The 14,507-nt window shown below is 26.6% G+C and overlaps 1 protein-coding gene across 5 annotated transcripts in view; it reads left to right on the top strand.

Annotated features, from left to right (window-relative positions):
- sona (sol narae metalloprotease) overlaps positions 1–14,507 on the top strand; it is a 337,919-nt gene that overhangs the window by 51,356 nt on the left and 272,056 nt on the right. The window contains exon 1 of one of the 5 annotated variants that reach the window (XM_075371539.1): positions 8,653–8,677. The exons of the other annotated variants lie outside the window; for them this stretch is intronic. The gene's annotated coding sequence lies outside the window, so the exon portion shown is untranslated. Of the gene's footprint in view, positions 1–8,652; positions 8,678–14,507 lie in introns of those variants that run through there. 5 annotated transcript variants of the gene reach the window in all.

The raw sequence follows: 14,507 nt of genomic DNA on the forward strand, positions 1-14,507 counted from the left end.
TGTTATTTTTTGCCAATTTAAGCAACAAATTGAATACTGTTTAAGAAGTAATATTGATTAAATATGTTATCTATGACATTGAAAATTTGTTTTCGGAGTTTTTTATATTTTAAAAAATCTCTAAAAAGAGATAAATCTTTTTATTTACAACAAAATCATTTTTTTTTTTAATGTTATTCATTAATTTTATCTCGTGAGCAAATTAGGCGCTGTTGCGCTTAATGTAAACGCTGTTTAACTTTGTTTCCAATGATTTTCTTACAAGAGTAATGGAATTTATGTGCTTTTGATGATTTAACAAGAACATTAAAATAATAAAAATAAATATTAAAAATTCAACGAAAATTGAGTACCGAAGAATGTTATTTTAAATCAATAAGGATATATTCAACAAATTTCATCTCATCACAACTAAAATGGGTTATCTTTGATAATTACAAGTAATAGTTCTTACTGTTCTAGTATAGTCAAATTTTTTACAGACATGTGAGATGTGATAAACTTATCTTCTTGTTCTCTAAATATACCTTCATGCTCTTTGCATATTTTTAAACGGTGTGTTCTTTATTATGACCGTCATTAACTTATTTTATAAGTTATAGAAGTTTCATAGTGAACTATAGTTATATTAATTTATCTAGATCGTCAATATTTAATCTTAATAAAAGTTAATTAATATCGAGCATTGTGAAGTATAATTACAAATTCTAAATTAACTCTGTTCAGAAGTAATGAACAATTTAATATAATATTTAAATGAATCCATAAAAATAAATTTTCATCCAAAAATAAAACAGTGTAGAGTAAACACCAGGTTAAGGAAAAACTATATACAAAAACCGATAAAATAAGCTGTAAATATAAAAGTGCAGAGACCTATTCTTTAATACGGTCATTACAAGCTACGGAATATTAGGTTCAACTTAGTTTGTAGGTGTCATATTTTATAGAGGTAGTTAGACGTTAGGCCACTCCATATAATTGCTTAATTAAATATATACGTTATCTTAGCTTAAAAAAAACATCGAAGTGTAATTTTCGGCTATCAATGATGTACGAGTATATAGTTTTTGCATATCACTGTATTTACTTTGTTTCTATATGCAGGAAACAATAGCAGGAATGCAAATGATTGTTTATTTCAAATCACGCGTGAACGTGTTGCGCTTAGTAAATATTATAATGCATTATCTTTCGTTCATAATCATTATTACTGCAAATCGTATGAGAAAGCGTGCGAGATTGCGGTTTTTTTGTAGGAATGCATGAGGGCACTGCCCTGAGATGTTGTCCGTTAGGTGAGGGTGAATCAACAAATATGCAGCTAAGCTCCGACAAGTTTTTAGCGATTCCTCGATCGTAAACAATGTTATAAATTAAATATTGTAACCGCTAAGAGGTAAAAAAACTTTCTGTTCGCTTCAAATCGTGAATACTTCCTATCTTTCCACGTATTTTTTCATAGCATAGACCGTCAATAAATGTGATGTTTTAAAATTTCTTTTTTCATTTGCAAGTATTCAAAGATATCGATGATGCAGCTTATACTGTATATGCTCGTGTATATTTATAATAATAATCATCATCGGCAATTACTATCAAAATCGTGCAACCTATTCAAATTCTGTAAGAAGTAAATTCTTCCTGTACAATAAAAGTTAATTTTTGTGTTATAAGAAGTAAAAGTTTTAACGTTTTTTAAGGTGATTTTCAGTAAGCATTCATATTATAGCTCCTATAATTTTATAGAGCTGAATTTCTATTATATTAATCTCTTTTAATAAAATAATTCGTATTTTATATTTTGTAACATGTTACTGGTACCTAGAAGCGTAGAAGGTAACTGTTTCATAATTATAAATATGTAAACAATGAAGTGTTACAAACTTAGCGATAAGAAAACCTGTCTATACGACTCGTTTCATTCCCGGCACAGATTTAATAATATTTTTTTACTTTCTCGTATAAGAAATATTTAAAAGAGAAAGTATTATGATCGTGAAAAATAATCGATTAACCTTTTGTTTTTGAGGAGTTCCTGATTCGACCGGAGCTTTAAAAAAATTTCCATGTTGGTTTTGACACTCGTTTTGATTACTGTTGGGATTTAAACAGCTGGATCCATTACGCTCAAAACTTTGTGTGAACTGTTGTGCAATTCCATAACAACATTTCGTTCCGATAGGGAGTAAGAAATAAAAAAAATTCTTTTTAAATAAACATCTCCAAAAAAATTGTGTTTAAAATTAAAAAAAAATGTATGCCATAACGTAAAGTAGCCCGTACAATAATCGAAATAGGATGACTATAGACAGTTTCAGTATTTTTTAAATTAATTCTTTGATAATATTTGCCCTAATCATATTTCCTCCTGAAAAGTGAGCTGCGCATAAATAACAACGGTAAAAAACTGCACAGCCTTAAAAAAAACTTTTCTGGTTTCCGCAATTTATATAAAGATTACTCGTTTAGCTTTTCTGAAAATATTTTTCTAAACTTATTTTCGACTTTATTTACGATTTAGCATGGTTCAAGGTAATTTTCAAATTTACGACGAATACTACTCATAATAGTACGTAATAAAATTTATTTGAGCGTTCTTAGCCCGTGCAATGAATTATGAAAAAGTGCATACGAGAAGGAACTCAATCCGCAAAACACGTGTAGCCTACTTGACGTAAGAGGACAGAAACAGGCTACGCTAATTAATTAATTAATTTACTTTTTAATTCTTTATGACGTAACTTACATACACTTTTATCAAGTTGCATGATTATTTTACGATAAAGCACCTACAAACTGAATTCTATGTAAGGCAACTCTACAAGGGAATGTAGTATATAATTATATTTTAACGGGGGAAGTATACGAATGAAACAGTTATAGTGATTTACATTTGCGAAATACGTTTCATTTTTCGATATCGCTTTGTAGTTCTTATATTGATGTATGATTTTATTTTTCTTATATACGCATTTAATCCATTTTTATAATTCTACTTGAATATTATGATCATTGTGTTGCTTAAATGATATAAAAAAAATCTGATGTGAACACCACATGACTTCCTTGTATGCCTATTAAATTACATGTACACGTTTTTTGCTCAATTTATTTCATTTGAAAGTGAGATACGATCTACCAGTTCTTTAATAAAAAAGGACAGTTACACAATTTCTGAAATGTTAGTTTTTATTAACATCAAATATCTATACGATTATTAATTCAATCTTACATGAAATATTAGGTTAGAGTAAAAGTCCCTTTATTACTCATTTTACTAGATCAGTATAATTCGTATTCTTCATGAGTTGCTGATTAACAAAAATTGCTGATTTCTGATGTATCGTATAAATAAAAGTTAATAATAATTAAACTATTCCGTTTAGTGAACTCATGTATACCGGATACAAATGTTAATTTCGACCTTTTACGGTATAAAATATTCAATTTTTATTATTGGATTATTTGGTGAATAATCAAAAAAAAGAACAATCATACAGACAAACATGAAGAAACTAATCTAAAAAGAACGAGATGAATATGAAGAAAATGTTAAAAACATGGGAAGAATAAAAAAATTAAGAGAAGATGATAAATATAAAGAGGAAGAAAACGTTAAGACCAAGGAACGAATAAAAAGATTAAGAGAGGATGATGAATATAAAGAGAAAATTTGAAAACTAGAGAACGTGTATACAAATTAAAATCATAAGAATTATATCAAACCAAAAAGCGATTAAATGATCGGCAACAAAAAACAAATAAACGAAATGGTGATCACCTCCGCCTTAGAGAGAATGTTGTCCGACAATATCAGAGGAGTGAACTAAAATATAAGAAGATTTTGAAATTTATTAAAGATCAGCCATGTTTGGCTCAGTGCATATGTTGTTCTTGTGAGGGTAAATTTTTCAGTTACTCTGTAGTTAACATTAATGTAGATAAAATGAAACAGAAATTCCAGAATAATTAAATAAAATTAAACTAGAAATTCCAAAAATAATACGATTCTAAATTATAATTTTCAATTAACATTAAATAATCAGATGGGCTTTTTTTGGACACTTTTGGTCCAGTCGATTGCAATCAAAAGGAAAGGTGCACAAATAGATGTTACAACAATCCTAAATCCAAAATTTCAACACCCTACGGCTAATCGTTTTTGAGTTATGAGAGATACATTCGTACGTACAGATGTCATGCCGAAACTAGTCACAATAGATATTTTCTACTGAAATGTGAAAACTGAAATTTTTCGCGATCACAATACTTCCTTTACTTCGTACAAGGAAGTAAAATAACATAAAAAAGTATTATTAACGAATTTAAAGGCAATAATTTATTCAGATCGTATGACAGAATTGAGTTTCAATTACAACAGAATTGCAATCTTTAATTTATGTCAGTTTCTAGGAAAATACAAAGCTATTGCAAAATACCTTAAAATATCTTATGTTGTAAAAACAGTAATACTGTATAATTTATAGAGAATTACATGCAAGTACAAAAGTATAATTAAATATAATATATACAACTTTCCATCACAATTATTTGTACTAGATCAGGATTATCAGTGAAATTAGGTACGTTTAATATATTAAATTAGTAGATATCTCTCTTCTGTGTGCGCTAAGAAACCAGATTTACTAAACATTTACTTGAATTATATAAGTTTAATAATTATAATAAGTTTCTTCCGTTGACATTTAATTTACACTATTTATATATCTTTTATACCTACTTATCTAAAAATTTCTCAAAAATATTACTGAGAATTCTTGTGATGATTTAAAAGTAATTGCTGTCGGTCAATCTAACAGTTGGATGAGTTCCAATCGCCACCCTGGACAAATCTCAAATGGACTCAATTTATAAATTAAATACATCATTATTTATATAATAATAATAGTATATATATTTACAGAAAACTAGCCAGTACTCCGTTGTCTTGTATACATCATTGATATAATGGCTTAACTAAATTATTTGATGTTTTACTGCAATAAAATGTTAGGTTGATGGATATTCATTGTAGATAACTCCATGAATGAGTCGCTTTGCTTATTTTTATGACAATAGACTTATTTTATGAAATCAATACGGTTTTTATGCAAAAATATAATTTATAGTTTTTTCTATTACGAATCATTTTCTAGTACCCCAATAGTTGAATATTAACGTGTCATAATATCTTCCAGTATTATGAAATATAAAAATTAAAAACTACCATCTTAAACATTTATAAATTTTAATAATATTAGTATACCAATGTGTCCAGAATTTTTAATTTTTAAGTAACTAAATTATAACAGTAAATATCCCAACAAATTATATGTACATATGTCTAAATATTAAGTATGATTATACATAAATTTTCATTATATTTGAACAGTTAAAGTAGTACTTTTAGTTACAACCTTAGAATTAATTGTATTGAATAAAAATAGTAAAACGGCCTTATATAGGAATCAAGAATTGTAATTACAATCCCGACTGAGTAGTGTGTAGAGATTTAACCAAATTTTTTAGATCTAGACGTTTGCAAAAAATAATTTTTTAAATCTTTTACAGCCAAAAATAAAGCAGCAGGTAAAAAGGTAATCGTCGCTGCTTTTTACAAGCAGCAACGAGATAAAATATATTATTTTTATGAAAAAAATCTTATATGGACAACACATGACTTCCTTGTACGACTATTAAATTACATATACACATTTAAAAAAAATGAAAAGTACATAAAATTTTATTGCTTTAAAAACATCTGATATTTTTTCTTTTCTTCTTTTGTTATTGAATTATTATTCATCGTAAAAATATTTTTTTAATGAGAGGTTAATAATTATTAATAAATCAATATACTAAATTAAAAAAAAAAACAAGTAAAAAAAAGGAGATGAAGACTGATTCGAACCGATGTGCCTTCCACTATGACCCAAATATTTCATTAATTAAAATTTTATTTGGCTATAACTCTGGAACCAATGAAAATAAGTAACACATACACAGTTGAAAAACTCTCAATGAGATCTTATTACTGCAGTTAAGAAAAAGCCCAAAATCCAATCTTTTTGGGGATTTTGGGCTTCACTCGATTGCAATAAAAAGGTGCACAACTAGATGTTACAACAGCCCTAAATTCATAATTTCAACATACTACGGCTAATCGATTGTGAGTTATGCGAGATACATAGGTACATAAATATGTACTTAACAGACGTCACGCCGAAACTAGTCAAAATGAATTTTCACCCTTCAAACATCAAATTGATATCTTTATTTGTTACCAAGGGATTCAAAAATTAGTCAATTTGAAATTCCGAGTTTTAAACGTTAAAACTCGGAATTTCAAAAACCCTTGCTTAGTGCATTTACACTGTAAGAAGAACGTATATGCAAATTTTCATCAATTTATCTTTTGCATTTTTCGAGGCTTTGATTATGAATCACTCATGAAATGTTCTTTTATATATATATATATATATATATATATAATGAAATATATATTTATACGCGTATATATATAATGAAATATTTTTCATAACTTTAAAGATTTTTATTATAACTTTTAAGGAAATCCATCCTAAGAAATAAAAATAATCATTTTGGGAGGTTTGCAACCCCCACAAATCAAGTTTAATTCGAGAACCTACGCTCAATTTTTTTTCCGTATAATTATTAATAAGATATTCAAAAGAACTCCTGATTCGAGTGAAACTCCTGGTTCGATTTTCAAAATAACTTTAGTCAGAAAACTTCTTGTAGTTTATTATTTACTCCAAGTTTTGTTAAATCCTTCTGAGCTTTGGAAAATACAGTACTATCTTTTATCAACAAGAGCGAATTTCTCCTGTAATATAAACAAGATTTAACATATAGCTCAAATCCAGGTAAACTAAAGTATTCTGGAAATCAGCTGTTTTGGTATTAGTTGACGAACTACTGAAGAAAAGTTGATGTTAAAACTATGCTATGAATAAAAGAATAATACAATAAAATAAAGTTTTTTAAATACTAATAAACTTTAAAACTCTGAATCTCTTGAATATAAAAATAATATAAATACAATTTAATGAAGTTATTAATTTATCGCTTCAGGCGTTTTTACTGCCCGAACGCCGGAAGCATAAAAATAACTGATTTATTTTTAATTATTTATTGAGATATTTTCTAAAGAAACCCGTAAAAAGACTAATATCTAAAAAAAATCACAAAGCAATAAATTCGCGAAACAACATAAAAATTAAATAATAATCAGAAAAGTGGTTTTATAATTTAGTGGTTACTAATCTGAAAACAGTAACAGATTACAGTAGTAGTCAATAAATGACTTGAAAAATAGCAATATTTTTTGTTTTATTTTAAGAAACAAAATCAGGAAACTTCTTCAGGCGCTAGTTTAATAAAATTCTAAATTTTTTCTCTATGTTATTCCAGTTATTTAATTTCCTGAATTATTATTATTAAAATTCTATTTATATCTGGTTCATTGTGTATTAGTTACTACAATCCATGCAAAATAGTCTATATAAGGCTAAAGAATTACTAATATGCTGCCCTTCAGTTATAAAATTAATAGCTTATATTTTATGTTGATAAATAACATTAATCCCATGTAATTATAAATAATATACTCGTAATTTCTCAACGAAACATGGTTTTGTACTTAACGGATTGTCAGTAATATGTAGACTATTTTAAATGGTCATTATAATTACTGAACTACAATCTATTTATAAATAAAAGTTAATTTAATAATAACTAATATAAATATTGTAGTAATTACAAAAACAAAATCTACAAAATTTCAACAAGCATCTGGAAAACTTTCCTAGTTTTATTTAAACGGATTATTAAGTAATAAATGTATTTCCAGTTTGGAAATAAAAGAAAGAAAAAAACAATCAGAGAGGCTAACATTAATTACTTAAGCTTGCATGAATTGATGATTTTAAGCTGGTTAATTTTTAATTAATTTATTCAACAAATTACAATTGCAAAATCTTTGTTTTTTATAAAATAATTTAATAGATTATTTCGGGCTGGAGACCCGGTCAGATATTTTATTTTTCACACTTAAAATGTCCATTATAGTGACTATTATTGGGCCTTAACCTGTTGTTGGTATTGCATAAATAAATAATGAATTTATAATAAAAAAAGCTGTACTTTTATAATACACTTATTACAATTTACTATCATATCTTTCGGGATCATTTTTCTTTTTTATAAATGCATTAATGGAATTTTTATCTTATTCTGTAGGCTATAATATATACAGAAATATATGTTATTAATTGATTTAGGTTAAAACTATGAATTTAAAAATGTTTTATAGATAAATATTATCCAAGCAAAGACTACAGTGAGAAACCATTTTGCAGAAATGCTGCTAATGTTTTTTATAAACCGTAGATGACACCAGAAGAAAACATGAAAATCTTTCCTCCGAATTTATACTTTGTAATCTTAATTAAACATAAAACTAATTCCGTGTCAGTGGCCGAAGGAATCAGATAATTCATTTAATACTTTTCGTTGTTATATTTTAACATGATGCAGTTTTATCTCTGCAAGTTTATAAAATGGATTTTTTCCAGGGTACAATTGATGGGGATATAGCGGTTCTTTTTTTATGCCGTTTCCAGAAACTATGATAAGGAAGACAAATTTAGTGGTAATAGTTTTTTAAATATTTAATTTTATTGTTTTTTTATTAGAAATATTATTGGCAATTTATAATTATATCATATATATATATATATATATATATATATATATATATATATATGCATACTATATACTCGTACATAATTTCCACTTTATATTCAGTTCTTGTATACTTCCAGAAAGTTATTTACATTGTTATTAAGAGATTATTGCTAAGATTTTTTCTTTAATCATGTACAATGGGCTCTTACAGAACTCAATAGAATTTATATTCTACTAAGATATGTATATATTTAAGTACATAAAACGTTTACTGCATATGTACCTTATGTACATATGCGGTAAACGTTTTTACGGCAAAAACTCAATCAATATCTATTAAACCCACTTACTTTAAACATAAATTATTTTATATGGAGATGGAAATTATTTCTTGCTCTTTCAGTAGATTAGTCCAATAAGCAATAGCTTTTTTGGATCTTTTAGCTATATAAAACGAAATAGATTTACTGGTTTATTTCTAACCCTGGAGCCCAGTTGTTTTCTGATTTATAACTTAATTAAATTTTTTTTTAATAAAATTTGCTATTTATTTACAGAAGTGCTAATAAAAATCTACTATAATAATTTTAAAGTAAAAATGATTAAGTAAGCCGTAAACATTTTTAAATTTTAAATAGGAATAATGGGAAACAGAATAATAATGTATAACACTTTTTGAATTTTATTTTATTCATACTTCTTAAATTAAGAAAGTAGGTAATTTCAAGATTTAAACCTACATACAGGGAAAAAACAGAATTAATTTTATTAAATTTGAAAAACAAATTAAAGTAAATGAATGTCAAATGTTATTGATACGAATTACCACCTATTCGCGCTGGCTAAAACGAAATTGTATTTATTATTCTGCAAAATAACACTGCTGTGAAAAAATATTGTTTAAAAAATACTTGTTGTCACTGGTCAAGTATTTATTTCGAAGTCGAAAGTTTTAAGGTTCAAATCCTAGTAATGGCAGTTATTTTTATACGGATTTGAATACTAGATCGTGAATACCAGTGTTCTTTGGTGGTTGGGTTTCAATTAACCACACATCTTAGGAACGGTCGATCTGAGATTGTACAAGACTACACTTCATTTACATTCATACATATCATCCTCTGAAGTAATACCTTACGGTTCTGAAGGCTAAACAGAAAAAAGAAAGAAATGGTCAAATATTTAATGTTGAACCCTTTGGTCAAAGTTCATCGGTAAAACCGAAAGCCACTTAAGCTTTTCAATGAAACAGTTTTCAATTTAGAAAGTTTCCGAATATTTACTGGGTAAGAATATTTCATGTAATTACTATGTTTTTTTATTATAACAATCTGTATTGATTTAGTTCTCACCAAGACCAATTTCTTTTATGGATATTTATACCTCATAAAATTCAAAATTATTCGATTTGTTAAATATTAGATCGAAATTCATATTAATATATTTGCTTACACTGCATACTCTACTCTTTCTTTTATTCTTAGTTTTTGGTGAGCGTTTTTCTAACAGCTATTACCAGAATTTAATTACCTTAGATTAAAGATTAGATTTAACAAAACGATTTTAAGCACCTTTATTTAAATTTACGAAATATTAGTTAATTGTTTTCTTAAATTGTTAAAAACTTATAGAATGTTGTGTAATATTTAATAAATAATTAATTCATTTTAATATTATAATATATGAATAACATAATACAATAGCTTCGTTAGGAACTTATTATTTTATTTTTAAAAAAAATGTAATTTAATTTCCATATGAAATGGAAATCCGTAAATTTAATGATACATGCTTTTATGTACAGGTTTCCTAAACAGGGTGTAAATTTTTTCCCAGAATTTACAATAAATAAATTAGAGGATAATACATTTAGCGAACTCCGGCCTATAATTAAATTGTTTATAATTTATCGGGTGTGGCAAATTCAGTTGGTGATACCTTCAGCTGTAGATACATTATAGCAATAAATAATGCTGCTGAAATAGATATAAAAAATTATCATAAAAGTTTGAGGCGAGCGTTAAGGTCACTTCTCTGGTAGCCTATTTATGGATAGCAGAATATATGCATTAATTAGATTTTTTTTTTTAATAACGGAATTGCATTAGCATTTGTGGTCTTCTCTTCTTTAAAAAAATCTTATATTTATGTTCATATAATCAGGTATACGTTAAGTGTACATGTGCAATATAAGTTTACCGCCCGCAAACAGAGTAGTCTTGTTCGAGTAAAATAAAAATATGGATTAATAAACAACTGGGAGTGGAAGTAAAACCGACTAGTTTTATTGCATTCGTACAACTTAAAAACTATTTTATTTAGAACATACAGTTTAGAAATAAAAATGAAAATACTTATACAGAGTTGTAAATATTGATGTCATCTGTACTAAACCACTTAAGCGTTTATTTTGACTATTTTTGCCTTTTCTTTTGTAGTACCTTATTAGCATATTTTCAGTTGAATCAAGAGATTAATAAAAAGCATCAGTAAAATTCCAAATACATGAACTGTGGTTAGTACACAAACCAAACATAGCGGTTTGTTGTTTGAATGTTGAATTGAATTTTTTTCTCATTGGTATCGGCTGATAAAACTGTCTATGCAGAAAATAGATATCTATGCAGCAGTCATCAGTTTCCAAAAGAAAGTTGCGCTAATCATTTCTTATTACCGATGATCTGAGAGACACTGTCAGTGAAAGAAGCATTTATTTTTAATTTTCGTTACTTATTTTATAAATTGAAGAGAATTATTGTCTAACAATCGTGATCCAAATTACCACTGATATATTCTATTTAAATTTATGACTGTTGTTGTTTACACAATTTTAATAGTGAATAGAATGGTTTCCAAGGCTGTATATCTCTGTAAGATATATATATATATATATATATCTTACAGATGTCAGCTATTTTCAGCTGCAGGTAATTTTCCAATTGATATTTCGTTTAGGGTTACATTTTTATTTAATAACAGTAGCTGTTAAAAGTCAGCAAAAATTCTGATTTAATATTTCCTGCAAAAATATATTTCAGAACAGTTAGAATGGAAATCACGTTTTTTCAAGACCGTTAAGAAAATATTATTAAAACTGTTGTTAATGCAAATTTAACTATATGAACCGAAAAATTCCTTCATTATAATTCCTTCATAAAAATTCATTATTTATTAATAAGGCCATAACTTAAAACTTCCACCGAAATTAAACAGCTAAAATAGTTGCTATTATCCTACTATTTTAGTCCTTTGATCCAGTGTTTATTACTTTTCTTAACTCTATTTTTGTCCTTTAACAAGTTAATTACAAGTAATTGTTTTATAATTTTAACACAGTATTTATGTGTGTGTGTCTCACACAATCATTTATACATTTTTATTTTTGTTGACAAACAATAAAGAAAGATTTGTAAACACATTATCGATTATCAATGGCATTTAATTTTCTTGATTCATTCATAACTAAATCTACGTTCTTACCTTCTGTCACTGTACTGCACGTAACATACACAAAAAAATTAAATATAAATTCTAAATCCAACATTAGGATATTTTCTAAAGTAATTGTGCTCAAAATTGACAAGGAAGACTCGCGTTTAAAGGTATAAGAAAGGACAATGAGGAATGCAAAATGAAAACTGGGTAAAGCTGCTTCTAGGAAACAGGACATTTTTATTACTTTGCGATATAAATGTAAAAAAAAATAATATAGTTATTGATTGGATACAACTTATTTATTTTGTCGAGATCTTTAGTCGTTTCGAAGCAGAATTACACTGTGTTCTGTTCGCAGACATGGAAACGGCTATCCCATTTTCATAGAGACTTGCCAAATCACCTACAACCGTTATGTTTATGGTCCCCTAACATATATAATTATACCATAATTAATTAAATTTATTATTGATAGAGTTTTTAATTAGTATTAAAAATAAAACTCGCTAATAAAAATCAAAAACTAGTGATAAAAATCAAAATCACCAAAATGCTTATTTATTGCAAATCGGAAACTAAACCGGTCACGATAATTAAAATAATTGTTGCTTAGCAAATAGTAGAACCACATTATTAATATGAAAATTACAGAAATATATTTATACGTACACATATATAAATATAAACGCACGATATGTTTATATATACATATATATTTGTATGAATTTATACACTGGCGGTTGTGTTATTTTATTGTAAATAGAAAAAAGTTATTTATAAATTATTTTGTGTTTAAATTAAATAATTCCTTTAATACAATGGTAAGATGTTATAAAATAATGACAATTCAATTTATATCAAACAACGTTATTGCAATTTTTACAATAAATGTGATTTTTTATTTCTGCAACAGATAGATTTGTTGCAAATTAAGTAACCCTCCCACTTGTGAATGATGCTTTCAATTGTATTAATGGAATACTATTAAATAAAATAATTTCCATTTCTAATCTAGCTCAGATATGAATTTTTCATTTCTGTTAATAAATAAACAGTTTCAATCTTTAAATATCTGTTTTAAAATGCACAGCATTTTATATTTATTATTTCCTATCGCAAACTTTAATTACATTTTTTTCAAAAGAGTTAATTTCTTTTGCCGTAATAATGTATTGTTCATTTTTTAATTTAAAAACTATTACTCCTTTGTATCACCTCAATTAGTTATTTTCCCTTTTGATAGTAGATAATAAATCACTAAAAAATCCCTGATGAAATAAATGAATGAAATTCCGAATTAGATTTAAAGTTCTTGTAAATAAAACGGTCTATAGCCGAGTATTAAACAGATTAATGCAACAAAATTTAATTAAAGAGTTTATCATAAGAAGGTTATTTATTATTATTATTTTTAATATGGTAGAAGCCATTTTGAGTTATACAGTTCATACAAGATATTTAACATTTTGATTTTTCTATGCTGTTTCTTAAGTTTAGTAATTGATTTTATCGGTTCTTGCAATGCTCTTTAATGTCGTTATCTTGATGAACAAATGACAGATTACTGATATCAACTTTACCTTTAACTACTATGCAGAACAAGTCGCTTTTGGTATTATTATTTAGAGTTACGTGATAATCTAGCTAGTTCGTTTTCAAAGGCGTACCTGTTCTATAGCTGACCTATCTGATAATATTTATTCATCAGGGTAATGGAATTAAAATTAGGATTATAAGGAAATAATCAGCCTGGATGATATTTTAAGCCATTCACTTTGGAATGCCTTGGGCTACAGTGGATTATTACCGTTTTACCTAAGTTAACCTCCAAAAGAAAAAAAAAACAATAATAATCTCTCTCCTACAAATATATTTCCGATATTTATTGAAGAGAGCTTCCTTTTCGTTGTGTAAATTTATTTCAGTATCATTCCATTTACGTAGTCGTTACTAAGTTTTATTTTCTGAAGTGGATGGAATTTTTTTCCTTGACATACCACTAGTGATCTTGGGAATTTTATTATAAAAAGTCATAAAACGAGGCCTTGGCTGAATTTATTAATTATAAACCCCACTTATACTTAAAAAATCTCCCAATTGGCGTATGTTTTTAGAATAACATTATTATAAAATAATCATATACATACATTTAACTGTAAATACTGTCAAAAATGTGGACCTTTTTCTTCCCAAATGGAATAAACTCTATCGTTTGGTTTTAAGACTTTCAAGATATTTTATAAATCATCATATTATATAATATTTTTAATGAATTTTAACTTGTGGATTTTCTACACTTGAGGCTACTCGTGTACCTATACATAACTGCTACAGTTTGGTCGGTTTAAAAAGTTGGGTTT

The sequence above is a fragment of the Lycorma delicatula genome, chromosome 1 (genome assembly GCF_047948215.1).
Source record: "Lycorma delicatula isolate Av1 chromosome 1, ASM4794821v1, whole genome shotgun sequence".
Taxonomy (NCBI): domain Eukaryota; kingdom Metazoa; phylum Arthropoda; class Insecta; order Hemiptera; family Fulgoridae; genus Lycorma; species Lycorma delicatula.